At 45.1% G+C, this 27,850-nt stretch overlaps 1 long non-coding RNA gene across 6 annotated transcripts; it reads left to right on the forward strand.

Moving 5' to 3' along the window:
- The first annotated feature begins 9,987 nt into the window (after positions 1 to 9,987).
- LOC118451713 lies at positions 9,988 to 27,533 on the forward strand. Of its 6 annotated transcripts, none has more exons than XR_004841261.1 (4): positions 9,988 to 16,672; positions 18,956 to 25,006; positions 25,439 to 25,540; positions 26,481 to 27,533. It is a non-coding gene; the product is annotated as an uncharacterized LOC118451713 (long non-coding RNA). The 6 variants fall into 6 exon arrangements; XR_004841263.1 differs by having other exon boundaries at positions 18,956 to 20,095; positions 21,055 to 25,540; XR_004841260.1 differs by having other exon boundaries at positions 18,956 to 19,295; positions 19,870 to 25,540.
- Positions 27,534 to 27,850: the final 317 nt, after the last annotated feature.

The following is a 27,850-nucleotide window of genomic DNA, read 5'->3' on the forward strand; positions in this document are numbered from 1 at the left end:
AGCAGGACCTGACTCTGACTGGGGTTTTCATCTTTGTGCACTAAATGAATATAGCACACAGAACAACTAGTGAAATCCAGGCTTACATGCAAAATAACTGAAGTGGGTGAATTTGCTATGTATGATGGCTTAATTTTCCGATCTGCAGAATAAAATGTGACAAACTTCCAAAGAAATGCAGTCATCCTTGTTTCAGTACTAAGTGCTCTGTGGGAGTTGCAGCACTGATTAAGTTATAGCCTGTGGATTTCAAGGGCCCTTTCTCGAGTGTGACAGTGCAAGTTGTTGATAACGAGGTTAAACTTCATACGGAAACCAGGTGATTTGAGGGAGCTGAACTACAATGCTGCTTTCTGCGCGGTGTTCTGTGCCCTGCTCAAAGGTCAGCTGGAATAGGCAGACCTAGGAGAAAAGCAGCAGGAGAAAGGCAATTTTTCCGTGTTCTGATATAGAGCAGGAAAGCAAACTTTGCCCTCTTCACTTCAGTTTTTCCACAGTGGCACTGCTTTGGCAAGGTAGGTACACAGAAATCTGTGGGGTTTTATTGGTAACATGCAAAGTTTTATTGGTGGTTTTTGCTGATGTGGGCTCTGCGTACAGCAAGCTCCACATCTTCCCACAGCCACAGTAAAGTTGGGAAGCTCCATACAAGTGTGGAAGTATCCTATGCAGAGATCTCTGTCACTGTAGGGTTTTAGACACTGCATGACATGAGGATTATGCACAACAAGCAGGCTTGTGTTTGAATGTGTTTTAACAATATGACAAAGACTTGAAAAAAATTGCTCTCAGCTTTAATTGAAGAGGTAATTGCTAAGAAGAAAAGAATGGGACTACTGCTTTTCTTGTGTTACCTACTTAGTTGGCACATCTCCAAAGTCAGCTGATACAGAGATAAATCTGCATTTTTGGAGAAAGCTGTAGGTAATCCAAATCATATACTTGGCTATGCACTCCTACTGCACTCAAATTCCTTTCTGAAGTGATGAACATACAAGGAACTTGAATACACTGTGGAGGAATAAATGCTACAATAATTTAAAAGGGGGAAGAAAACCCACGAAGCGTGCTGAGCTGCTATTTTCCAACTTGTGAGTTAGATTTTTTTTCCTTTTCCCCTGAAGCTGTTGCGTTGTTTTCCTCTCTTCCGTTCCTTTCTCTGCCTGTTGAAGGATGAAATGAGCCTTGGTGAAGAGAGATGTCTATGGCTTTAAGTCCTATTCTATGGATTGAAGTGGGTCTTAATTTCTCCTTAGACTTTGGTGCCAACCATCTCCCAAGCGAATTTCATTCATTAAAAAAATACAGCTTTATTTCTCCCTTTGATGCATATTAAGTTTGGGTAATGTTCAATCTCAACTACTGTTTAGCTCAATGAAGAAAAGTTTTGTTTTTCATTAACACCCACAACTTAATCAGTGTTTGTGGATATATCATCTTTTATTTCCTCTTCAGCTTCATTTTAGCCCACATGTATTAGATGCATGATTTTGCCATTTCCCTTGTTAAGTTCTTGGGTTTTTACCAAGTGCTGTGGTGTATGCATGTAGCATAGCAGGATGGAGTTGCCAGGCACAGTCTCATGGGCAAAAAAAAAAAAAATACAATTCCCTGCCTTTCTGTTATCCAGATCTTTCAGACAGATCTTTAAGTATTTTTTCTAAATTTTTCCTTGAGTAACTTCTATAGGCAGTGAAGAAAGTCCTTGTTCATACCAGGATCAATTCTGAGGGAGGTGGAAAACTCCATGTAGGTGTGGGGGGCTGTCTGCCATCAATGGGCCAAGGATACTCTGCTCAGAAGTACACAACCCCACTCCGATACTCAAATATCGTTTCAGTTTCTTCCTAATTGTCTGGTCCAGAAGCTACTTCCCAACAGCTCAAGGTCAAAAAGTGGAATGCAATTTGAAGCCAAGACACAAACTGAGAGAAACCAAAGGGTATTTTGTGCAGGAAACGTGAAATGCTGCGTGTTTCCTTGCCCAGGTATAAATAATTGTCTCTGTGACCCCAGTTGCATGATCCCTTGCAAGCGATATAGATAGTACTTCCCAGCAGAAGTGTCGAGATGCTAACTTTCTGGGGAACATAGGTAGGCAGGCCTCTAAGACTGACAGGAGAGACACTTGCGTAGTGCAAACAAAAGCTGGCTTTCAAAATTCACCTTAGCAGCCTTTTCATCTGCAGAAGCATGTTTTTTTCTGAAGCAGGTTTTGAAACATGTTATCACATGTAGGGCTCTAATAGTGGTGCTGAGCTGACAATCCTGGAAATCAAAGCTCTCAGCTTACCCAAAACACCTAGCACAGGGCAAGCAGCAGAAGCAGATGTTTCCCCACCCCAGCCCCCTCCCAGGAGGGGAGAGCATCGCTGTGTTCCTGCTCCCAGCGGGTCCTTTGCCTGCCGAGCCGCTAGTAATAGAGTATTGACTCAGTGACACTCGAAATATCTCACATACTGATGTTGCCCAGAACCCGAAGTGTATTACCTTTGCATTAATTGAAATGTAGCTTTCAGCAGCCCTTATAAACGTGCTCGGCTGTAGTGTGAAAGCATTTGTTTCCAGCGGAGATCCTGATAGCAGTGGCTGACTTTGATCATTGGCTTTCAGCTTGGCTTGCCGCCTTGCTGGGAGGGAGGAAGGGAAAGTTCTTTCTTATAAAAGCTAACTTCATGTCAGTGTCTTCTGTTAACATTTTGTTTGTTTAGCTGAAAACACGCAGCTTTGAAGCTCCCTTTGTACTGAATTGCCTGGGTCTTTTTCCCAATGATACTTGTAGCTCAGAAGTTATGTATGTCTTCATATTTAATGTGTATCTGACTTGCATTTCGATGGGTATGTCATCTGCTGCATTCCCAAGTTTGCCTGTTTCCTAGCTTTTTCCCCTCCTTTCACCTCAAAAACTGCCTTGGGATTTTCCTCCAGGCTGCCAAAGTCAACTTCACCTCTTCCTTGGAACCTCCTTAGCTCCGCTGTTTAGAGACAAAACCTTTTCTTGGATGCTGCCCAAGCGCTGTTCCAGCTGCGCTCCCCCCAGGGCTGGAAAGGTAAGAGCCAGCAGCCCCGCAGGCTGCTGCGTGCTTTCGCAGTCATCCGACTGGAGAGAACCAGGGCGCCTGCAGCTCCTTCAGGATTTGTTCCCGTTCATCCTACCCCGCTGCTTTTTTCTGACCGTTCTTCGTGGCAGGAGGGTCAACTGACACCTGTTCGTATCTGGGTTTTAGATTGCCGTCTGCTACGTGACCTGGTTCCTCCTGTGACCTGGAGTAATTTATGGAATCTGAGCTTGACTCCGTGCTTTTCTCTGAAATTATTCTGATTTACCCTGTTTAGACAAAACCCCTTTAGCCCATGTCACCACTAATGTAGTTCATTATTAGAGGGAACGATAGCAGGTAGGTACCTTTGGCTTCCAAAACAAAAGCGAAAACTTACTAACACCTGGTAAGGCAAGCTTGAAAATGGAAATGCAGAAAGGGGAGCAAAGAGGTCACAATATTTAAAAGAAATGTAAACTGAACACACAAACCAAATGCATCCCAGGATGAAAGCTGCATCTGCAATGGCAGCTGCCCACTCTGAACTGTGTGTTTTCACGGTGCGCTGCACCATTACAATGTAGGTTAAATAACCACAGTGTAAGGTCAATGGCCCATTCAGGAGTGTGCTAATTTCACATTAGGCCATCGTTAGTAGGCAAGATTTAATGGAAATTACTCTTGTTGGTATCTAGTCTCCTAAACAAATTTTAGATCATTTTGAATCTGCCTTGTTAGAGGATCAGTTCATTGTTTCTGGCAATTTTCTTGTTGGAAAATTAGTCTCATCTTTAAATACTAAGAGAGATGTGTGCTGTTATTTCTGTTGGTGTTCTCCTCTGCTTTAGCTTCATGTTTTCTGGTGTTTGACAAGGTCCATACAAGTAGATGTGCAGAAAAGGGGGAAGGAGTAAATCTGTGAGTGAGTTGAACTCAGTTCTGGGACAAGTTTAGAAATGTAACTGGTTTCTATTTTTGCAAATATTTTTGCTATTGCCCTTAATGGTATATTTTGTACCTGCTTTGTTGTAACAGGTCACAAGTCACTTCACATTTTGCCTGAGCCGTGGATTCTTTGGAAACATGTTGGTGTCTTCAATCAATTCACCATACACCACTATTATCTGGTTTCCTAGAGTGTGTCAAATTTTGATCTGGTGTGAACTGATACAATTCTATTGGCTTTAGCACTGCTGCTTGATTTTTTTTTTTTATAATAGCGTACATGAGGGATAATTTGCATTGTACTTAAGAGAAGAGACTTGTAAAGACCACCTGCCTGGGAATCTCACTGCCTTTGTGGTCCTCTAGATTTTGCAGCCTGCCTCGATTGTAAGTATTCCCATTAATGATCTGCCTGAATGTGTGTTAGGAAACACCAGGGTAAGCACCTTCACCATATGCCTGTTGTTACCCCTGGAGATTTGGTGTGCCACAGCAATAGCAACCAAGCTGTGGAGCAGGAGGGCCCGATTCTCAAAGAGGACATTCAAATTCTGGATTTAGAAGCATTAAGTAATAGGTCAGTGTGCCGGTCAGAATCTGAACAGCATATTTATGCATTCTGGTGAATTCACGTTTTAAATTTGGGCTCATGCTAACATCGCTCAGTAGCCCACGAGGTTCCTTTATTGAGCTGAAACCCAGCCATGTGCCATCCTTGCCGAAATGGAGTTTCTGAGTGGAGGGTGGGGTCTGGCCTGGGTTTTGATGGCTTAAGTTATGGTGAGGCTCTGGACTGAGAACCTCTTCTTTTTCAGTAGGTAAGCACATTTTGAAGGTCTGCAGCAAGAGAGCATTTAACAAGCCTCTGCTGGAATGAGCACCAACAGACTGTAAATTGCAAAGTGCAGTGTAATTGGATCTGATCTCTGGCTTTTACAGACTGTAGTAATTGGAAATTGCCTTTCTTTTAAATATATGCCATTCCTAGGATGACTCCTTGAAACTGTGATCTGATCGTTTTTAAAAACACAGTAAGATGAAGTGAGAAGTGTTATACGGTCCCCTTGGTACTGGTGGAGAATGGCAAAGTAGAGACTTTGGGATACTTCCTGCTGTGTCATTGGTATTAAACTAAGTCCTACACAGTAATTAACAGCTTAGCAAATATGAACTCAGTCCTTGAATAGCCACAGCCTGGAGCCCAAATATCAATGCTCTGTTCCAGGTCAAAACAGATGACCTACAGAAGGACTGAGTGGAAGCAGTCCCAGTTTGCACTTGGCAGCAGGATGCAGTGTCCATCGGTGGCTGCGAGCGCCCCTCGGGCCAGCCCTGCGGTGGTGCTGCCCAGCAGGCCCCCCCTGTCCTGGCTATACTCCTCACACCTCTTTAGTCCCAGCCTTTCAACGCCATCCTGCCCAGTGGCTAAGCAGTTTTGTGTGTAATGCAGAGGGTCTAAAATTTTTCTTCAGCTGTGGAAATACAATGATTTCCCTTGGTTTTTGTTCCTGTATGTCTAGGAGATCTAAAGGTAAAGTTTGAACTTAAGGAAACAAAGTAAAACAGATGAAGTCTAGACCTGAAGGGTGTCTTCTGTAATGCTGTAGACTCGCTGTTTAGGAAACACACACTTTCTCCTCCTATGTCCCTCAATATCATCTTTTTTTTTTTTTTTTTTTTTTTTTGACATGCAATGGCAGGTACATTAGTTGCCTAGGTACTGAGTAAAGATTGTGCGGAAAGCCACAAACATATTTGAGGCCTGGGATCTTTAGTGGAGAGCCTATTTAGCTTTATCAGGAAGAATGTTAAGAGTTGATTTGCTTCGTATAAAGTACCCTCATGGTAAGACTGTACTGGTCACCAAAAATGATTGAATGGCTCAAGAGAATGTGTGGAGACTGGTGAAGTACATCTCAGCCACCTGGAACCTGAGGTTTAGCAAGCTCAAACTTAGAAATTTGGCTTTACTTTGAAAGGGTGGCATTGCTAGGAAAACCCTCCTAAGGAGTCATTGTATATATCCTCCTCTTTTTAGAAAAGTCATTGTCTTGTCTTTGACCTGTGTTAGCCAGGTATGTACTTAAATAGAAGGTTATTTGGTTCTATACAGGGTTACTGAATTGAAATTAAAAGGGTGGTGATAGATCAGAGATTAGAAAGGGCGACTGTAATGGTCCATTCTTGCCTTAAACTTTCTGAATTTATAACAGACCAGTTTCTCACCTGCATGTGCCAGATGAGTGGATACTCAAAACTGGGTGTAGGTCTAAGCCAACAGCCATGAATCCTAGAAAATTCAGGATATGATTGTCATCCTTGTTGATGAGAAGAGGACATACCACCACTTCTCCTGTTGTTGAGCATAGTGCGTAATAAGAAATATCCTGGTGATCAGGTGCTTTGGAGAGTTGTCATGGAAGAGGCTGACCAGCACCTACTGTTCCAAAGGCTGAGTCTCTTTTGTAGTTTCCAAATAGCTGAAAGCTGCCATCCGCCGCCTCTGTCTGCCAGTCAAGACGATCATGTTCTCAAGTATCCATTTCATCGGCGGGGAAGTACATGAGAATTTGGACTGTGAAGACAATTATTACCTGCAACTGCACGCTGCCAAGATGCGGTTACAAGTTGGGTTTCAGTTTCACATTTCTTATTTGCTGTAACTATGTGGACTGGCTATGGCATTTTGCTCAATGTTTTGGCTTCATGAAATCCATCTGCTGGTATCTTCTTACTTAAAAAACATATTTTGCATGCAAGTTCCTCAAATAGCCAATGCTTCCCCAACTCCCACCTTTTTAAGGAAATACAGCTTGAGTAGCCACGTGTGCTGAGCAGCGGCATTTGGAAGAGTGGAAACAAATTACTACGATCATAAGGAAGGAGATGGGACTAGGTATGTATTGCCGCTTGCTTCCATTATTTCAGTTGTAGTTTGGTGTACAGACCTCTAGCAGTTGGGTGACTTAAGTGAGGCACCTGAAATTAGAAACCGCTTTTAATAAACACTGTATAAATAACATTAGTATGAGGGATTAAAGGAAGAGCACTGAAGGAATTTAAGGGCATGGGGTTGATGGTTCTCCTTACGACGCTCCTTCGAACCTGTGACCAAATCCCACTGTTTACCCTGTGGTATTACTTACTCTGCTGTGCCAAGGCAGTTGTCTCTTTTGGAAGAGGTAAGGGTTTCACATATGTACCATATTTTAAGAGTGATTGATTGGCTTCAAGGAATCAGAGTTTTAATTACACCTAGGTAATTCTGCTAACTAATAAATATACTTAGCACTAACCTCTTTGTGGCTACTCAGAAATATCTGCCTGCGCAGTCTGAAGGATTGCCTATGCTTTTAACTCATTTTTTTTCCTTGCTAACATCGGTGCTGGGCTCCTCTGTTCTCTGGTAAAGGTAGAAGTGGCATTGTTCCTCCTTCTAGGACAAGGCATGCTGCCTGCGTGTTTCTACCTCTGAATTCACAGCCAGGCTTCACCCAGAAGGTACTGACATAAATAATTTAATTTTGTATTTTGAAGGTTCCCTCTGGTCATATAAAATGGATTACATTTGAAAGTGGTTTCCTTAATCAATTATTCTATTGGCGTTTGATGATCTTAAAGGTCTCTTCCAACCTAGACGATTCTATGATCTGAAGACATGAAGTTGTGCTGAATGCACTTGGATAGAGCATACCCCTTCAAGTAACTTCTGGGTTAAGAACCTTAAGCCAGATCTATTTAACAAATGTTCAATTAACACGTTCTCCGCTGCTCCCGTGGTAGCGTAGCTTTGTGATATTTCTGCAGAATGGCGCACTGCGAGCGGTTTGGATCTGAGAAGTGGTTAGCAATGTGTGGAACACAAGTCAGGGGCTCTGCTGTGAATTCCTCTATGAATCTGTTACGTGATCCTGAGGAAGTCGCGTTGCCTGTCCCTTCCTGCTTCTTCCCCCCGTCCCATCTGCTGACAGTACTCTACTTAACATGTTTCCTTTGAAAGGTAGTAAATATAGCATTTTAGAGTCCAAACCTGTATATTTTTCAACTAATTTTATACTGATACCATTCCAGCTGGATTAGATAAGGCACATAAAGAAGAATTTGGTCTTCACCTGTTGGTATCACACATCTTGAACCAGACTTAAAGGTATTATTTCCTGCATAAACAAGCCACAGACATATAACCTCATGAGGGTATTTGCTCAACCCTGTGGTTCTGAAAATCCAGATCACTGTGTGCAGGCACTGTGTTAAACATGTCTTGTTCAAAAGTATCGAGCACATTCAAGTTGACACTTATGAATTCCCATGAGAATATAAAATCTTGCATCCTACAGGAAGAAAAAAACCCACAAAACTTCCATATTCTATCCTGATACCACGCACTGAAGTATTTCTTAGTCGGCCACTGATCAATTCTACTTAGCAAGTTAATTTAAAAGTAGTGTTTATTTATGCCTTCCATTTGTCTGCATGGTAGGAAGTAATAGTTTCACTTTGCCTGACAACAGCATACACCTTGTGTGCTGCAAAGCAGTAATTGTTTGAGTTGATAACATTTTTCTCAAAAAATTCCGCTGAGCACACTTCAAAAATGACATTTGTTGAATGATTTACAAAATGCAAAAGTTTGCTTTTCTTCAAGTTTAGTTACAGAAACCATTTAACTGCTTAGACCTCCCCAAACCCAATCTTTCCTAATAACATATAAAGATTCTGCTCGGTAGCTATGCACTATATGCATATGTGTGTGTATATGTATTTACATAAAGTGTAAATGCAAAGCCCCATCTTCATTGTGTAGTGTGACGTGAAATATGGTCACCAGCATGCATGTATGACAGTAGGCTGTGCAGTGGAGGCAATGCACGCATAGCTGCCTTAGCTTTCCCTGTAAATCTGAGGTGGCATGCACTGTGTAAGTCTATATCTAGATAATCTATGCAGGCTTTACCACAGAGAGCACACAAGCTTCATCTACAAAATGTATTTTACAGAGATTTCCACAGGGAAGGGAAGCATCTAAATAGCTTAGTAGCTCTGGAATAAAATATATGGCAATTCTGAGATTTTTCAAATGGTGCTGTATTGGCTTCTTTTTGAAAATGTAGCTGGATGATGCCTGTGCCCATCTTTCAGACAAGCAACTACTCCATTGAGCGTTGCTGATCGTCCAGATGAGATCCAAAAGCAGAGCTCCCACTTCGCTAGGCTCTACCATGCCGCAGCTGGTGATGGACTCTTCTGGCTGTGATATCTTCTGTCTTCTGATCGATGCCATTCTGCTAAGCAAAAAGAAATACAATATTCATAGGGAGGAAGAGAGAAAGCAAGGAGCTATGTCTTAATTTCTCAATGATGCTACCATGCAAGCAGAAATGCAGACACCTGGATTTTCGTCCCCACTCTCCTTTTCAATATGCTACACATGACCCAGCATCTGACAGAGAAAAGGAAATCTCTTTTCAGATATCAGATCCCATATTTAGAAATTAGCATCAAGTCCTATTTCTGTGCCAAGCAGCTCCTGGCTAGCTGAAGAAGCTATCTCACTACTCCCACCTGTGGATCTTGTATTACGAAACTAGGTAGAGGTTTCTTTAATGGTCTCTTTAAATGAAAAAGCAATCTGCTAGGTCTCCTCGAAAGACTTTTTTTTTTTTTTTTTTTGATAGGTCAAATGTGATTTTCCATGTAGGATTTGGCCAAGACATATAAACTACTGTCTGCGAAGTAGTGAAAGCTTTGGAGCCTTAAAATGACCATTAAGTAATATATACAAACATCTATTTTTGTCTCAGATAAATATCTGCGCATGCTGCTGCTATCATTTAGCAGCACTGTTAAGCACTGTCTCAGAAATTTTACTGTTGCATCACCTCAACTCAGCTGCAACTGCAGATTGAACAAGAAGGAAAGCAAAGCTTCCTCTACATTTTCTGCAGCTTGTATATCAAAGCATTACAAGGATAAAATAAATGGGGGGGGTGGGGGACACATGACAGGAGGGTGTCAGCAACAAGTATAGCTGAAAGCAGCCTATTTGCTTTGTGTATTTTAATAGAGAGCTCCTGCTACACTGAAGCCTGCGTGTGGCTTAGCAATAGCCTCCTCTGTGTTGCCCTAGCCCCGACTCATCATTTGCTGCACAGCTAGGACTAAAGGCTGGACCCTGCCTTTAAGACACAGCGTCTTAACCTTGCTTTGCCCTTCTGCCAGACAACAGCCGCTTTGTTTCCCTTCACTAACAGTCAGACATCACAAATTCCTTCTCTTTAAAGCCATTAAAACAGAACCAGCACCACCCCAAGTGGTTTCAGAACTAACTGATTTAGATGCTGGAGTCTGCTGCAAGGCCAAAAATAACTCCCCATTTCTTTCTCCTTCATTGGTGAAAGTAGGAGGGAAAGTGGCCAATGACAAAGACACAAATCCCCCGTAGGCATCAGAGACAAATCTATTTCATGGCAGGAAAAAAAAATAATGCTCTTGAAAAAAATGTTTCTTTGCTCTGGCCAATAGATACAGAACTGCTGCATGCAATTTTAAGATGGTATCGCTTGAATGGCTCACAGACTACATAAAATGCATTACATAATTATATTTTTAAACACTGTCCCCAGCTGTGCTGATGCACATAAAAGCTGTGTTTACAATGGACTCTGCACATGTAATTATTTTGTGGCACTAGCTCTGTGTGTTTCCTTGATGGATGCTCCATGGTGCATATAATTGTAGCTTTATCATACGTTCTTGAATATATTCTTTGGCTGTTTCGGCTTTAAATACCCTGTTGTCCTTGCATGGTTGAACAGGACTGATGCCTGGAAGGGCTAAATTATAGCATCTGAGGGAACACCTTTAAGTCCCCTGGGAGCAGCAGAGGGGGAACATGATGAGTGTTGAAGTCCAGGCACCTGGGTCACGGGAAGCACCGAGCAGCTGAGCTGGCTGCTCCTCCGCAAGGTTTGCTGTGCTGTTCCCTGGGACAGAGCAGCAGCTCCTCTGCTCCTGTTTGGCCTGCACATGCTCATCCCGGCCTAATTAATGCTGCATGGACCCAGCTGCCTTGCAGCACAAGGGAGGCCAGGCAATGCCTTACGCCTGTGTGAGGGCAGGAGCGAAGGGGCTGGAGGCTGACGGTGCAGAGTCAAACAGAACGCAGCCCGGATGGTCGGGATCAAAGAGCAGCTTTGATTTCTGTTTGCATACAGCGAGCGAGCTCCTGGCATTTCGCTGTGAGCTCTCCCTTGTCTGTTCTCCATCCACTTGTGGAATACCTAACGCTTCTTAATACTAGCGCAGTAGCTGATGTGCAGGACCCAGCGAAGAGGACAGTGGGATATTTATCTTAGATCTGTTCCAGTGTTCTTGAGTATTAATGTCCCTGTGAAAACCTAGATGCTGGAAGGATCAGTACACATCACAGTCCAAGAGTTTTGCCTGCCAAGCAATAACACTTGGAAATAAATAAAGACAAAAAGTAATACAATATCCTGAACAACAGCTTCAAAATGATGGAATAGCATCATCACAGGTAACTACCTTTTTTTTTTTTCTGTTGCTGCAAAGAACTGGCAGACTTTGATTGCTAATAAGCAAAATGGTTTGGCGTTTTACCTCTCATCCCTGGCTAGCCTTAGATATGAGACTCCACAAAAGAAATGTGGATTTTGTTGTGGGCCGGTTTATAATGGCAGGTGTTTTATTGGAAGTCAGGCCTGCTTTCCGGTAGTAGATAGCTTGAATTCCTTTGTTATCATTCCTTACCCTTTTCAGTCCTCTGTTTGGTTGTGGAAGCTGGAAGCCTATGCTTCCCAAAGGCTAGTTACACCATGTAAAGTAATTGGTCTAATGCTAATAGTGACTGAATTATTCAACAGCAAATGGCCCAACGGTTTTCCACCCTCACGTGAATAGTGTCTTTTCCTATCATGGAAACTGTCCAGCTATGGATGTCCTTAGCATTCCCTCTGTTTGGCATGTGAAGTTTACATACCAGCTTCTAGGCTGTTGATGCATTTTGCACCAAAGGGTCAGGCGATGGAAGAACAATCCTTGGAGTGGAAAAAATGTGGAACTGCAAAAGTATATTGTATGTTTGCTTGCATAGTCTGCCTTTCAGATAAACCACATCCCTGCAGGTATACTGGCACTTGAAAAAGAGTCTTTGGATAACCTGCACAGAAGCTGAACCACCAGAGGTGCTACTTCAGAAAAGCAAGCAGATGAAGGTACCAGCAGTAGTGCGGGGGAACCCCTTGTATTGTTCATATACACGTCCATCCTGTTTATGAATAACGTGCTTGCATTATTGCTCTTCCACATTGGTCACAGTCCCTTGCTGCAGCCCCTTGTGCAAGACTTTTGTGTTTATCTTTATGGTACATGGAGATAAGAATTGCCTGCCTTTTGCAAAATGTTGGTGTTGCGTACAGACAAGAGTAAGAGTCCACGCTGAAGTTAGTGCAAATTTTGCAGTTCAACAAGAACAAAACAGCCCTCTTAAGACTACTGTTTGAACCCTGACCTTTGCCTTTTTGTGTCTCTAAGTCCCCAGAAGCTTCTGTTTCCAAAAGCAAAATAACGCTTTAAGAAATCAAAGTTCAGTGTAAATGATGTCATGGCTATAGGGGTTGAGGGGGTTGAGGTGTCATCTTTTTTGCAGTAAGTCCCTTTTGGAAATGTCCGATAAAGCCAGAAATAAAATGGGACTTATTTTACAGATTTTTGGAGCAGTATAATTCCATTCTCACTATATTATTATCTGTGAGAAGCTTTTCCTTTTTTAATTCCATAAAGCTCTATCACTATATTATCTGAGCAGCTAAGTACTCAGATTATGTAAGTTGAACATAATAGGATGTCTGTAAAACTTTGCTGCTTACAGCCTTGGAAATTTCTGCGTTGCTTTTCTATGGTGACTCAGCTGCAGATCTCCCATATGATCTAGGAGAATGCGTGGTGGGGTGGGATTTCCGTCCTCTGAAGGAGTTTGGCGTGGTCCTCGGGTACGACCTCAGCTGCAGCCTTGCTCTCCTCCCACATCCCCTGAACTTCTCTGGGCAACCTTTAACTGCTGATCTGCGGATGCTTGCTGTAGTTCCTGCCATGCATTTCAGTTCTGTCCTTCTAGGAATGTTTACCTTATGTTTTCAAAGCAATCCACCTTTTGATTTGCACAGCGGGAGAGTTCGCCTGTTGTACCAGATAGCAACCTCAATATGTACTTTCACAGTCTGTTTCTTATAGAGGATATTTTTGGCCCCTAAGTGATGTTCTAAGAATAATTCTACCAGTGCTATTTTTATGATATGTATAGCTTCACGGTGCATTACTAACCATATGGCCAAGCATAGTACATGCAGCTACATGGCAGGGTTTACTGTCCAGTAGGAATGAGAAGCGTGTATTTGGAATAGATGTGTATTGGGGGGAAAAAAATTCAACTTCAAAGGTACAGGCTTAGGACCTTTATTGTTTCTCTTGGTTCTCCCTTGGTTTTAAATGAGGTTCGGCATCATCTCCCTTGGAACGTCACTGCAATAATGTGGGCTCAGAGCAGGTGTTTTTGCTTTGCCTTGCTGATGACAGTCAGGAGATAAAATGCAGAGGAGTAAATTCTGCCTGGCTGCTGCAGGTTGCATCACTCAACCGCTGGTAGGTCTCTGAGAAGTGTTACTGATAGCTAGATTTTATCTTGGCAGGGGTAAGAGCTCATGAAACGGGATGGCTCAAGGAATGACTAATGAAAGCTTTATGATGAAACTTCTGTCTAAGCCACGTCAACTGCGACCGAAAATTATCACCGGAGGGTTATTTGACCTAGGGTGAGTGAGCAGGTGCCCTGAGTCCAGCTTCTGGTAGAGATGCGTCTTCAATGTAAAATCCACTGCCTCACTTTGTATCAATTAACGTCAGTGGGGAAAAACCACAAATGGTGATGTGGCATGGTGGTGAACTACGCTCTTACCCCTCAAGTGGCTTCTCCGATTTAGAGCTGGACCATTTAATGAGGCAGATGATATTGCCGTTACTTTGGGTTTTTCTCTTCTGCAGATAAATCATTCCAGTCAGATGTATACACACAGCTGTGTTTTGTGTGTTCACGCGGAAACGCAGACTCCAGTTCTCTCAGGAACAGTCCCAGCTACTCAACTGGGACAACATTATCAATACAGGCATCATAATATTTAGGTGGGCCTCCTATGCAAATGTCACAGGGAGTCCCCCTGCGTGACTCTAATTTATTACTCTACCAAAATATCCTTTTTCAGCTCCTTGATCCCAGTCCCTGGGATTTACAGTGCTTTAAGGGGGTATCTTTGCTTTTCTTATGACATCAGTAGCTCCTGTACAATCCCAAATCGTTAGATACGCACTTAAGTCAAGGTGGAGGTTTCACCTAGTGTATTGACTTAGTACGCTCAGTAAAATCACCTACCGCTTTATTATGCCAGTGATCATGCCCTGCTTTCTGTAAAACAATGTCCAATTTCCCTGTGTCTGCCATAAGGCATTATTTCCCCTGAGGAAGAACAAAATCCACCTTTTGGGAGGGGTTGCAAACGAGGCAGGATGTGCTCAAGGTGCAGGGGGTAGAAAGGGGATGTTTGCCAGCTTTGCTCTAGGGAGTTGGAAGACAAGGCGGGAATTGGGGAAGTCCGAGCTTTAGCCTTGACTCGGATAATGATCTTCTGTGTGGCCTTTTGTACCCTCTTTCTGTTTCCACTTCATTTTGCCCAAACCTAAAATGGAGTTCAAAATTGTCATTGCTCTAACACCTCCCCCTCCCCACACACACACGCAGAGTTCTGAGAAGGTTTAATGTTTATCTCGGAGGCTTTGAACAGTAACATACATCCAGGAAATGTATACGGGCATTCAGACCCCAGAATGAGCTTTACAAAATCATCAGGAAATCAAATGGCACTTATATTAATCATAAATTTGGGATCGGAACAAAATATGTGGTTAACAAACCTGCAAAACAAGCTTTGTTTCATTGGCTTGAGCTGCTTTATAGTTCTGTTTGTCTGTGTGGAAGTGATGTTCAGTCTTTTTAAATGAGTCACAGGACTGGAAGAACAAAAATATTTGCTGGTAACATATAGCAGCAAAACAATTACTCTTTTCATTCTGACAAGCACGATAACCAGAATAGCTAGTTAGAGCTAGAGGTCTAGGCTGGTAGTTTCTTCCCATGTATCAGGGATTTTAGATCTGCTTGCAAGACAGTGAAACAGAACTGAAATGTCGTAACAATAAAAAGACAACATTAGATCAAACAATAAAATCAAGCATGCCTATTAGCATACAGCTATTTACACTGATGAAGGCTCTCCTGGTCAGTGAGTCCATGCAGTATTCTCACACGGCGCAGCCTTGCCTAGCAGCTTTCTGTACCTTTATCCAGAGGAGACTCCTTTCCACCCTGCTTGCTGCATTGCACCACTGATTTAGTGAAGACATCATCCTCGTAAGGATGCTCTTCTAACTCACCTCTGAAATCCGCTTGCTTTTCTCCTCTGACAATTAGGTTTAAATGTGCTGCAGCAAAGTACTCATCCTTAGCAGTCGTATGGCTTTTTAAGTGATAAACTGCATTAGCAAATTCCTTATTAGATAATCTATCAAATGAGGTCATGCATAATTTTAGCAGTCTCATCTTGATTTATAGCATGATCGCAGCAAATTATGCATACACAAACCAGCATGGTGGCTGTCAAAGCCAGGTATTTTTACTCTGCTAGAAAAGCTATTTCCAGGCCAGCCCAGTGGCCTACTGGTAGCACTCTGCCCCGTCACAGCTTGCCCAGTTTGTGTTACAGCCCTCGGGCTCACCCCCTCACCTCTTACTAGGACTGACGAGAGTTCGAGGCAGGAGTCTAAATCCTTGCTTCATAACCTCCTAACAGTAATCCTTAATGGTGTTTATTCTGACAGGTTTTCCGTGCTCCCCTGAAGGAGGGGCATAGGCTCACCAAAAGGGTAAGCTTAGGTATGGGGAGACTGGGTCTGCGGGGTGCTGATCTGCTCCCTGCCTCCCTTCTGCCTTCCCAAGGGAATGAAAAGCTCACTGTCGGAGTGAATCATCAGCCAGCGTTGCACACGCCTGTAACGGAGCCTGCTTCGTGGTCCGGGCTGCTGGGGCCGGTGGAGGTTTGGTCGCCTGCACCCACGGGCACTGGGGGAGGCAGTGCTCCGGCTCCTACGGCCATCTGCATTGGGAAGCGTGCCACCCGCCTTGCTAACTGGCAGAAGTGATGAAATTCAGGGAAAATGGGAGGGAGGGTCAGGAACAAACGCTGTTTCTGAACTGCGCTTCGCAACTGCTGTTGCACTTCTGCTCGCTGCACTGCAAGGGAATTGCTCCTGGGATCCGGAAGGGACGTGATTCCTATCCCCCAGCTTCAAACGTCTTCTGCAAACAACATTTCATCCGTGGAGATTTATCTGTAATTACCATAGGGGGGAGCTGCAATAAATTATCTAGTCTTGCCTTTCCCTTCACCTGCTCTCACCTCACTTTGGTATTTCTAGGGTTTGAGCTGTGCGAAGTGGCGAGCGTACATGTCATCTGCGTGTCTCGGAATAAGTTATGCCTCTCCCGCTGGACTTACAGCCAAACCCTCCCCGTGAAGAACAAAGCGGGACAGAACAAGATGTGTTCCTCAGCAGTCCAGGTATCTGCCCCTAAACTGTAAAATAAAAACTAAGTGAAAATCTGAATAAAAATTTCCCTGGGAGATAGGAGATCGTAGAGGCCTAACTATCGCTGCATGAAAACTTCTTGAAACGCTTAATGTAAAGACCTCCATGTTGGCTTTGCAAGAACATTCCTGGAATGAGAGACTGGAAGAAATCAGAGCTGTTTATCAAAATGAATAAGCAAAGGGCACGCTTGCAGCGGATGGCACTGCTTTTTTGTGCACCCTGTGGTAATTTTGCTTAATCCTACTGAATGACTTTGTCATGCATATTATATATAGGTGTATGCATATATGTCATGAGTAAAATCTATTGTATCCGCAGCTGACAAGCTGTGTGGCAGATGGCAGCAGGGCTTGGGGAAAGAAATTCATGACCCAGACTAAAAGAGTAGAGTATAGGACGTCCCTCCAGACCCCATCAGCCGAAATAGCAATTGCACCTCCTCCCCACACCGGTGCCAACACCAGTCTGGGGTCCCTCTTTCTCTCCCCTCCTTTTACCCCTGCCACGGGTGGCTGAAGATGCAGCAGAGAGGATGATGAGAAGGGGTTTGTTTCTTTGGGGGCGCAGATACAGGGTGAAAACTGGGCGAGTGAAGGAGCAGCTGGGTCGTGGCGGCCCCGCAGTGAGGCCATGCCACAGGCTGGGGAGGGGTGAGCGGGCAGGGTTGGCGAGCGTGCTGCAGAAGAGGGGTAACATGCCCCCACGCCCCTGAGGATGTGTGCCGAGGGAGGGCAGGGGGCTCTGCAGGCACCCCCGTGCAAACGGCAGCCTCTCACCTGGGTCTGCGCTGCAAGGGCATTTTCCTCAGCGGCTGCTGAGCGGCACTGACCGAAGCCGTAGCTGGAAGCACGGCAGAAAGTCTCCATCGGTTCAGCGGGCACTGGGCTCCCCGAGAGCCCTGCCCAACCCCCTTGCTGCTCCGGTCCCAGACAGGGACCCCCAAGCAGGCAGGGGAGGGGGCACAGCCCCATCTCCCCACTTTGTCTCTGCGGGGACCCCTGGGGGAGCGGCTGTGCCACCCCTACGGCTCCATGGGGTGATGGGGGGCCCCCCAGCAGTGAGCAGCCCTGGGTTGGCTGCTCCTTCTCTAGACCTGCCTCTGCAGAGGTGCTTGCAGCCATTGGCACGGGCGCTGCAGAGCCGGTTGCCTGGCAGCGCGAACGCGTCCTCTTCCCCATGACAAACATCATCTCCATCGACCCAGACCACCTCCCGTTTCAAATGTCTGCCCAAGCCGGAGAGCCCAGCAAGGGAAAATGCAGCTCACCGAAATGAGCCGAGCAAGTCCCGTTTCATCACTTGGGCGATGGAGAGACCCTTGCCCTAAGCAGCTGCCCCATCGGTGAATTCATCCAGCACCGTAAGCAAAACGCCGTTGTGCTCGGCGATTCAGCCCGGATTAGCACTAAGAGAACAAGCCCCCTTAAAGAAACACATGCTAATTAGAGTGCCTGAATATTTAGCTTTCTGCAAAACTGTCAGAGGATAAGTAATTGTGAAGCTAAGCCCAAGGTCTGCCGCCTTGCTTCTGGGTCTTCAGTTCCCGCTGAAATCACGCTAATGTGCTTGATGTGCCGAAAGAAGGCAAAGCATTGTATCTGGGAGCACAGAGCGGCTCCGGGTCCCTGTGGCTTGTACAGCGTGTGCAGGGTGTTTATCTGCTCCCAGCATGGCACTCGGCTTCCGAGCGTGCCGCTGCATCCAGCTGCTGTGCCGGAGTAACTCAGATGCTGAATAGCACAGCAATCATAGGATTATGAATTTGAGAGACATAAAGATTACCAACTTCAGAGTTATCCATTTTTCTTAAAAGAAAGAAAACCATGATGAGTCAGGCACGTTACCCGCCAGCAGCCTGCTGAGGAGAGCTGTCTTCTGCAGGGAGGGGGAGGACAGGAGGGCGCCTGATGAGTGCGGCGAGGGCGAGGGGACAGGCTGGGAATGGAAGGGGAAGACCAACTGCACGCAGGTGTGGCTGGCACGCCATGGTGCCGGTGCTGTGCAGGGAGCACACGGGAGAAGGAGCCGGTGTACTCTCTGCCCAGGGGGCTGTGGCGTACTGCAGGGACGCTGGATTTGGGCTGCTCAGGCTCTGGGAGAAGCTGGGTTTGGTGGAAGTGCGAAGGTGCCCAGCTGTGCTGAGCTCCACACCACCACAGCCGACCACTGTGTTGTGAGGTAGGGTGGGTATCTCTATGTCGGGGTGCAGTTACCTCTACAGAGATGTAGCATTATGAGACCCTCTCTTCCAGTCTGCAGGAAGGCTGAAATCAGTGTGGCCCTATCAGTCGTTTTCTCAGTCTACTCTGGAACAGAAGATTTGTCCCAAAGAGGCTCAAGCTATGTGAAAGCAGGCACACCAGGTGCAGGGGCAGCTCTCGTCCGACGGTGACTGCTTGGCATGATGTGGGAATGAGTGTCGTGCCATCAGGAAGCCGCAGCTCCATCCTCTGCAATGTCAGCATCGGCCCTCCCCACCCCGGGGGCGGTGGCGAGGGCTCAAGGGAGCCAAAGCCGAGGCAAAGGAGAGGGGCAGAGACCGGCCGCAGGGAGGTGCGCGGCAGGGGCGCGCAGCAGCTTGTCCCTTTCCAGGTGAAGGCGGCAATCTCTGGTGGGTGCTGCACAAGGGGAGCTGTGGCGCAGCGGGCAGGGGCATAGCTGTTGTGGGTGGGGAGGAAGGGCTGCTCTTTAATTGCCAGCCCAAATACGAGGACGAGCTGTCGCTGGTGTGGAAGGTAGCAGATGGCCTAATTCTGAGATTCTTTCTTGCAAGAGCAAAATGATATACTGTTTTTACCATCTTTGCCTAGAGCTGAGTGCTAGCTGCAGATACTACCAAGATATACTGTACAGAGGCACTTCGTGCCAGAAATGTGCTCTAGTGATAATCAGGAGAAAACTCTGCTTGAAGTGACATTTAAAAAATAATTATTATGGCCCATTGCTGTTAGTCACACATCCCAAAAGCTGATCTGGCTAACAGAGCTTTCCAAAGCTGCTTCTGCTCGACATATCATCTGGAAATTATCCATCACTGTGTCACCGTGTCTCGCCTTGTAACCACCAGGACACCGTCTATGTACGCACACCAGATTTCCCCTCTTCTTGGGGGAAAATAATTCTCTCTATCTTCTGATTTTTACTTTTTTTTCTCGCGCTGCTTCAGCTGGTTTCATGCAGATTCCCGTCTCAGCCGTTTGCTGGAGAGCACAGGCCTTGCTTTCCCAGAGATGGCTAGGAAGCATCGCCACCTTGTCGTGCGTGGTGCGAAGCCCCAGGCCAGCACCACCGCTGCGGAGCTGTGAGGTGCCCCGGAGCAGCACTGTGCTCTGCAAAAACACCAGGCCTGGAGGCAGAGATGGCAGAGCTTGCCTGCGTCACGCTAATATCAGGTGCTTGAAACTTTATATTGAAGGTGCAGGGTCGTTACTGGTGAGTCGTTACGGCAGGTGCATTTTGTCAGCTCCAGCTCTGAGCTGACGACAGGGGCGAGGGCAGCGCTTCTCTCAGCTGGGTCAGGCTTTCAGAGAAAACTCTGGTAAGGGCTTAAGCGGGAGAGCAGACTTTGACTAACCTGTAAATCTGCTTATTATTACTTATCAGTGAGTGCAAAACCCAAGGCAAGGATCAAGCTTGGTCTGGAATCAAGTGAATGCTCCATTTGAGGATAACAGCCCTTTTCTTGCTGATTTTTTTGCAGGCCACTGGATATATTTTTAAGGACTTTTGCCTGCTGAGCATACCGTGTGCTGTCTCTTCCCGCTGGTCCTTTAAACTTCATCATGTTTGTTGGGGTTTTTTGGTAACAAAAGGGCTTTAACGGGTTATCTGTAAGCTTCGTCTCCTATAGTATTGGGATGTATTAAACTTTCTTTAAATCTGCCTTGCCCGTACTGTTCTCCTTCAGAAGACTCTTATCCATGCAGTAGATGTCTGTGCTGCAGCAGACTGTCCTCCTTCCCCTCCTTTCCTCTTAATTTCTTCCCCCCAGTTTGCTCAGAAGTCTCCTGCTAAAAATCCCCCACCTGTGACACACCAGCCCATCTCTCTCAAATCCCACTGATTTCATCTCTCAGCCTCCAATTAAATCTCCCCATCATCCCCTTCAAGGCCCTCCGTGAAGTTACTTTGCCTTTGATCTCGTCCCTCCCACTCCTCCTCCTGCCTGTATTCTCCCAGTCATCCCTCCTTTCTGCACATTTTATCTTGTTCTTGGATGGTTCAATCTTGCTTTTTTTCTTCACGCTCCTCCTGATGCCTCAATCCATCTCCCATTTTCTGTTAGCCAAACATTTTTCCTCTTGTTCTGTCAACTCTACCTCAAATCCCCATCTTTTTCTTCCTTGCTAAGCGGTATCGCCCCGCGTGCACTCACGCGGAGTCGCCTGAGCTGTTGTCCCATGTGGCTTTCCTGGAGCGCGTGTTCTTCACGCCAGGAGTTTGTGGTTCTCCTACAGTGCTCACCCCACAGATACAAACACACAAGGGTCTTTTGAAGAGCAGCAGTTGCTGGTAAGTAACCATCCATTATTAATCCTGTTGCTCATGCGACACACAGAAAACTCTGAACTTTCTCTAGCCGGGTAATAAGAGGAATCTTTTCTATGTTGGTGTGAAGGCACGCTTTGGATGCTCTAGCTAGGTAAACGCATAGAAGTGCATGTTATTTAAACTTCCAGCCACTTAAACTTCCTCCAGGCAAGCAGCAAAGCCATTTGAGGAACATAAATAAGCAGCAGGCTATTAGGAGAGATTTGGGGTCTCACTTCGCTGTATTCCCTTGCACCGCCGCATCATCGCCAGCTGCGTTCGAGTTGCCTTTAACATCTTTACGTTCCTGCACATGGCAAACAATAGGGCCTAACTCCCATGCAGCAGAGGAAATATAGCAGCAAGCGTCTCACGTCCATTTCTCAACTGTCATCAAATAGCTTTTATTCGTGGCATAGCACAAGTGTCAGCCAACTGGCAAAGGCAGCCTATATTAAAAATGTTGGGGATTATTCATGTCAACAGACACAAGGGAGCTTTTCTCCGTCAGTGGATCTGCACTAGCGGTGGCATGAAAATGCAGCAGGTTCTCTAGGGTAATCTCAAATATGAATAACTTCAGGAGGAGGCCAACAGCTGACTGTCACTTCCAAGTGCAATTAAAGAATTCATCTAACGCAATTAGACGAGAGCTTGGATTAGGTGAGAGGTTTAACTGTGTGGATAGATAGAGAAGGCTATACCATAAGGATGTTATGCAGAAAACCAAGATGGTATTTTTTTAAAAATGCTCAGATTCAAGATGGTCGGCAGGTTGTGGCTTCTCAAGTTTGCTTCTGGTTACATAATTAGCTGATAGGTCCTTGGCCTGTTTGATTGCAGGCGTTTACTGCGCTGTTTGGAATATGATTGCCGTTGGCCACGTGATTTGTCTTTTATGGACAAGGTACGATTTAGAAATGGACTAATTCTTTCTCCTTTTAAAAGTTTAAAAAAAAATCCCTGTTTAACTGAAAAGACTTCATATTAAATTTGCAAGGATATTAATAGGGAAAAAAAAAAGATAGACACAAGCAGTAAAATTGCTTACCTAAAAAACATCAGGTAAAGGTGGAAATTGATGGAGGTTTCAGATGTCTCAGGTTAACTGTGAAGGGCAATTCCCCGACCCGTTATTTCCATCCCAATGTACTCACAGAAGGCTATTATATTCTGTCATCTTGCATTTTTTAACTGTTGCTTTTAAAACATATGGCCTGCTTCTTTTCCCCCTCAGTTATTTTCGACTGGTTTAATTCTCTGAACTTGGTGATGTTATGCGGATATGAAATCAGGAGCAATTTAAGTGGAAAATAAAAAATCAAGGCCCATGCAAGTTATCGTGAATAAGGTGACCTGATCTGCTCTGACACAGATCTATGTTCCACTTATGCTCTGGAAAACTCTGGATACTGTATTTTTGTCAAAACCTAATTTCTGTACAAACGTGTGATGCAGAAGAAACCCAACTGGCAAAACCCTCAGATGTAGCACCCATGGCATCTCCATGACAACATATAGAGGCACAGTCTGCTATATACATCGTTATCAGGAGACTAGCTGCTCCTAGATTTTTCCCACGTCGAGCTGAAAGGCAGACCGACCATCAGGGTAGCTGGCTGCAGAGGATGTTGCTGGGATTTAAATGTGGAAACCGCAGTTCATGATTCATGCAGGGTAAGCCGGTGGCAAACGGAGCAGCCTTGCTGGAGAGGTGAGCCTTGCACTGCAGTTTCCCTTGCTGTGGCTGCTTGGTCAAGTAAAGGAATGGGCACTGGCAGGTCTCCAACGAGCCTGAGAAGTCACGCGGAGGACCTTTGCAGGGTTCTCAAAGTCTTCCTGAAAGGCTGTTAGTGTGACTTACCAGCAGAGCGAGATAAGAACAGAAGGTAATTTGGGTTAATAAGTTATCCTGAGAGGTTTTGGGTTTTTTTTCCCTGCACGTGTAGAAAGAAAGGGAGAGCAATCCTGTCCTCTCCCTGGTGGAGAACACTGAACTTCGTTGGAAAAGGTTCGCTCTCCACGCCCTGGCAGCGCATAGGAAACCAGGGTCAGCAGGCCAGGCTGGGGCCACGTGCAGCCAAGGCTTTTCCCAGATGGATGATCCATTCCTCACAGGCAAAGGATCAGACTAGGACCAAGAACAGGAACCTGCCACTCACCATATGTGTGTGTGGTTATCTCCCCTTTTGTAGTCCCCAGTGTTTATTTCACTGGACATAATTGCTCCGTAAACTTCACGTTAAATCACATAATAAACGTTGCCGTGTCATTTACTTGCTTCCCAGAGCAGTTGGGAGGAGGACCACGGGTTGATGAGCAGTCCGCAGGGTCAGGAGGCTGACACTTTCCTTCAGGCTGCTCTGCAGAGGGACTGACCCTGTACAGCCGCAAACGCCGGGCCGGGTCTGCCTTAGGCACTGGTGGCTGCGGTGCACCAGCTCCCAGCTGGATGCTGGAGTCTGAGGAGCGTGGTGAGGATGCACCAGCTGGGATCCAAACAGCGACAGACTCCGTAAATCCCCCCCTCCTGGCTTTCTTCCTAACCTGTCCGTCCCTCAGCTCTTTCCCCCAGTGCTGGTGTGGTTTACGTCACTTCATTCAAGGGTGAGTGGCTTCAGCTTTGCCTTCGCGGCGGCGGCCGGGCGCGCGCGCGGCAGCTCCTGCAAAGCAGCTGAAGTGCTGTAATTTCATACTCCAGCTGACGGTGCAGGAACTTGTTCATCTGCCTGTCCCCGAGCGTAGACACGGTCCTGGCTGCCGCAGGCACTCTCAGCACGGGCGGTGGAGCTGAGTTAGGGTTTGCAGTAGTTAGGGAACATTCCTACTATAAACAAGGCTGTGTGTGTACCCGCCCGAGTAAAGCCAGGTTGGCCTTTTTGTCCTTGTTTCTGACTTCTGGACTGGGGAAGTCTTCTGCTCTCCTACACGCCTCTAAGTAAGGCACCTTAGGCACCTTGCCTCCATTCTCTGCTGCTCAGCTTTCCTTTCAGAGAAACGGAGATAACAATATTGACCTTCTTGGTAGAGCACTTTCTCACTTTTTTTATGAGACATGCTACATAAAAGCTGACTGTTAGGTTTTGTTCAGCTGTAAAAAGTCCTCAGCTTAACAGTGGGGCACGGTACGTTATTGGCCATAAAAAAAAAAACCTTACACTGATCTTCAGCATTTAGGGATAGACCTTTGTTCTGCTTAGTTACTTATAATCTTTGGAGGGCTGTGGCCTGGGTTTGTTTTTTTTTCTTTTTTGCTGCTCTCCGTGTGTGTATGTATTGTGTACATATGGTTGACTTTTGCTTCTATTAGGGCCAAAGATCACTTGGTTTAGCTTAACATACAGATGTCTGTTGGCACCAGCCAACCGACTGGCCTGTGATCCACCATGCAGCACGTTTCCTCTGAAATGTAAGGGAAGTTAGTTTGCTGACAGACAAGAGATGGAGTAAGAAACCACCGAACCAAAAAGGACAAAAAGGACTATGATCCCCAAGAAATAATCTGCCTTTCCTTCAACATACACTCCATGAACGGTTTATGCTGACAGCCAGAGCTTGTCTGTTCATTGCAGATAGCCTTTCTCTTTACCGTAACAACACATATTTCCCTCTATGTAGCCTCTGAAGAAGAAAAGAAATTCCTTTTTTGTCCACAGGGCAGTTGAAAGCTTTGTCTTCCAGCCTGGACAGCATGGTGCAAGGGTGGCAGTGTGGAGGAGTGCCCAAGTTCATGGCAGACAGCATCTGGGCATGATGGAGCCCAAGAGTCTTACGTAGGTTCCTATTCAACAGCATTTCCACTGCAGTGTCTAGCTACGCGTGCCAGGAAGATGTAGACAGACAAAAAAACATCACAGATAATACTAGTTCAAAGCCAAGATAATAGCAGGAGCAGCAAAGTCAAGCTCCACGAAGTTGCCCACAGCCTGATACCTCTCATTCTGAAAAGCAGTGCCTGGAAATGACAGCAGGGTGTACAAAGCACAGGGCACCCCTGGTGCTGGGCTGGATGATACTGGAGCCTCGGCTCTCTGGCTAGTCTCAGGAAGCAGCAGTAGTGGTGGAACAGCATTTACAACAATGATGATTGAGTTTAGGGTGTTTCAGAAAGAATTCAGTATATCCTGCGGGCTTGGGCTGATGTTCCTGATGGATGGGAACCATTCAGGTGAGACCAGAATAATGAATCATTCTTTCACTTACAGATAACTGAAACAATTGGAGCTGGGCAGGCTCCCCATAAGGCTCTTCAGGAATCTGAACCGAGCAGCAGGATGGTTTGGCTAGCTGCTAATCTACCCATTAAGGTAGAGATCAATTTGAAGGCAGCCATTTCCGGGGGGGGGGGGGTGGCTAGAAGTGAGACAGAAACAGGTCAGAGAGCTGAGAGGGCTCAGCTATAGCTGCAAGAGCCCCCCGCAGCGTGACCCCAAACGAAGGCCGAGGGAGGGATTTGGGGCACAGTGCTTTCAAGCAAAAGATACTTGAAATTGCAAACAAAGCTCTTGCTTCTTGTTTGGCCTTTGTTATAAAAGTTCAAGGACAAAGGGGGTCATGCATTCGGTGTTAATCAAGAGCACCGATGTAAGGAATTACCCAGCTCCATCAGCATTCTCATCCCAATGGAACCAACCCAAAATAATTCTCGCCCCAAACCGGTCAGGGCTGTGTAACTGATATGGACAGAAAATAATAACAGTCTATACATTTCTTAAGAAAAAGTTCTTATTTTAAAGACTTTGGTAATAAATACATGCAAGAATTGAAGGCAGCAAAGAGTTGGATAGGCTATTATTCTCCAATCAATTCAATATTTAGGCCTTACTTAAAGAATGCTAATTTTAAATGAGATATTCTTCTGATCATTTCTACAATTGAGAGGATGTAAATTCACATTTGTAATGAATGCTTTTTTTTTTAATATTTGATTGCAGTAATCCAAATGATCCTATTTAATATCAAGGACAGAGCTGGTATCTATTTTTTGATAACTGCTTTGCATAGCATACTCCATACGGTTAAAATTTTTGGAGAACGGTTTTAGAAGACACAACTCTTTGGTAGGACAGTCCTGGTGGCTGGAACAGGCTCCTCCTGCAGACAGGACACTGGAAGGCCACAGAGCTAAAAGTCACAAGTTCCGGGCTTTTTGTATTTTGTCCTAATAATGTTTTACTGCATTGTTCTAACCTCAAGCATGACCTACTCGGACTTCAAAGAATAATTTTACCTGTCTTCTCTTTCTAGCTTTCACCTTATCCTGTTGGCAGAGTTGCAGGTCTTATTCTGGTTCCCAGTCTTCCTGACCAGTTGTATCTCCTCCAACCTGAAAACAACCTTCTTCAGCCTTGCAAGGTACATTCGATTGGCTTCCCATCCTCAAGATGATGAGTTTAAAACCCTACAGTCTTTGGAAAATGAAATTAAAACTTCAGTTCTCAGGACTGTACATGTGAAAATCGCTGGAAAGGAGTTTTGGAGGGCTTTTGGCCAATGCAATTCAGCGTGATGAAAATCCTTAGAAAAAATTAGCTTTTGTATGGTAATTATATGCACTGAGTGTCAATGAGAACGTGTCAGAAATGCTATTTGTTTCTATGTGTAATATGAATAATGATCATTATCAACATTACAGAATGGGGAAAAAGACAAAAAGCAGATATTGCAGATATGTTGGTGATAATGGGCTATTCATAGCAGGAAGATTTTTAAGCGTTCCACATGGTAATATGTAAATACTTCAGCTGAGCAGAGTTTTAGGTCATATACAGTTTTCTTAAGATTTATAAAAAGATGAAGAGTCAGATTTGCAGAAAAGCAGCAGAGTTGCGTGTAGAGCGGATGAGACGCAACACCGTCCCCTGCGACGTCCTCAGGCATCCTGAGCTGAAAGTTACAGCTGGCCAAGCGTCACGTGGAATTACAGGGCAACTGTGCACCTGCTACCCACTACAGTGCTTTATGGTTAATTATTATTATTACTCAGATACTTATGCTGCCTGCAGTTTGTAGATACTGAAAGAATTTTAAGAGGGACATAGTCAGAATTTCTCAGTATAAGATCAGGAGCCAAACATTTCACCTCTAACAGAGGCTTGCTTCATGGCTTTGGACAAAATATCTGCTCTCTCTTCATTCTCTCTGTAAATGAGGGCTAGGATTTGTGTCTCATAGGATGTTATGAGATTAATTTTTTTCTTGTATGCATAAACTGTTTTGAAGTTGGAAAGGTCCGAGTCTTATTTCACAACAGCCTTGCGATTACAGTACCAACGGAGCAGACCCCGTCTCTCCTCGGAAAGGGACAAACAGCTTGGAACTCGGCAAGTACTCTAGCCAGCTAGAACAAATACAATTTTGCAGTCCATTGATTTCCATTTACAATGCCAAGTTTTATTTGATTTATTTTTTTAATATCTACTTGCCACAACACCAACTTCCTTTTTTTTTTTCCTTTTTAAATGAAGTGTCATTGGCACGTGGTCCTCATTAGCCTAGGGATATTTTGGATAAGTTCAGACAAAGGATCAGCAGGCAAACAAAACAGGGCCCTTTGGGACAGTGTTGATAATGCAGCTCAAAATTGTTTTCTCCTTATGTGAGAGACTTTAGGGTTC

Source organism: Egretta garzetta, unplaced genomic scaffold (genome assembly GCF_000687185.1).
Source record: "Egretta garzetta isolate BGI_Z169 unplaced genomic scaffold, ASM68718v1 scaffold561, whole genome shotgun sequence".
Taxonomy (NCBI): domain Eukaryota; kingdom Metazoa; phylum Chordata; class Aves; order Pelecaniformes; family Ardeidae; genus Egretta; species Egretta garzetta.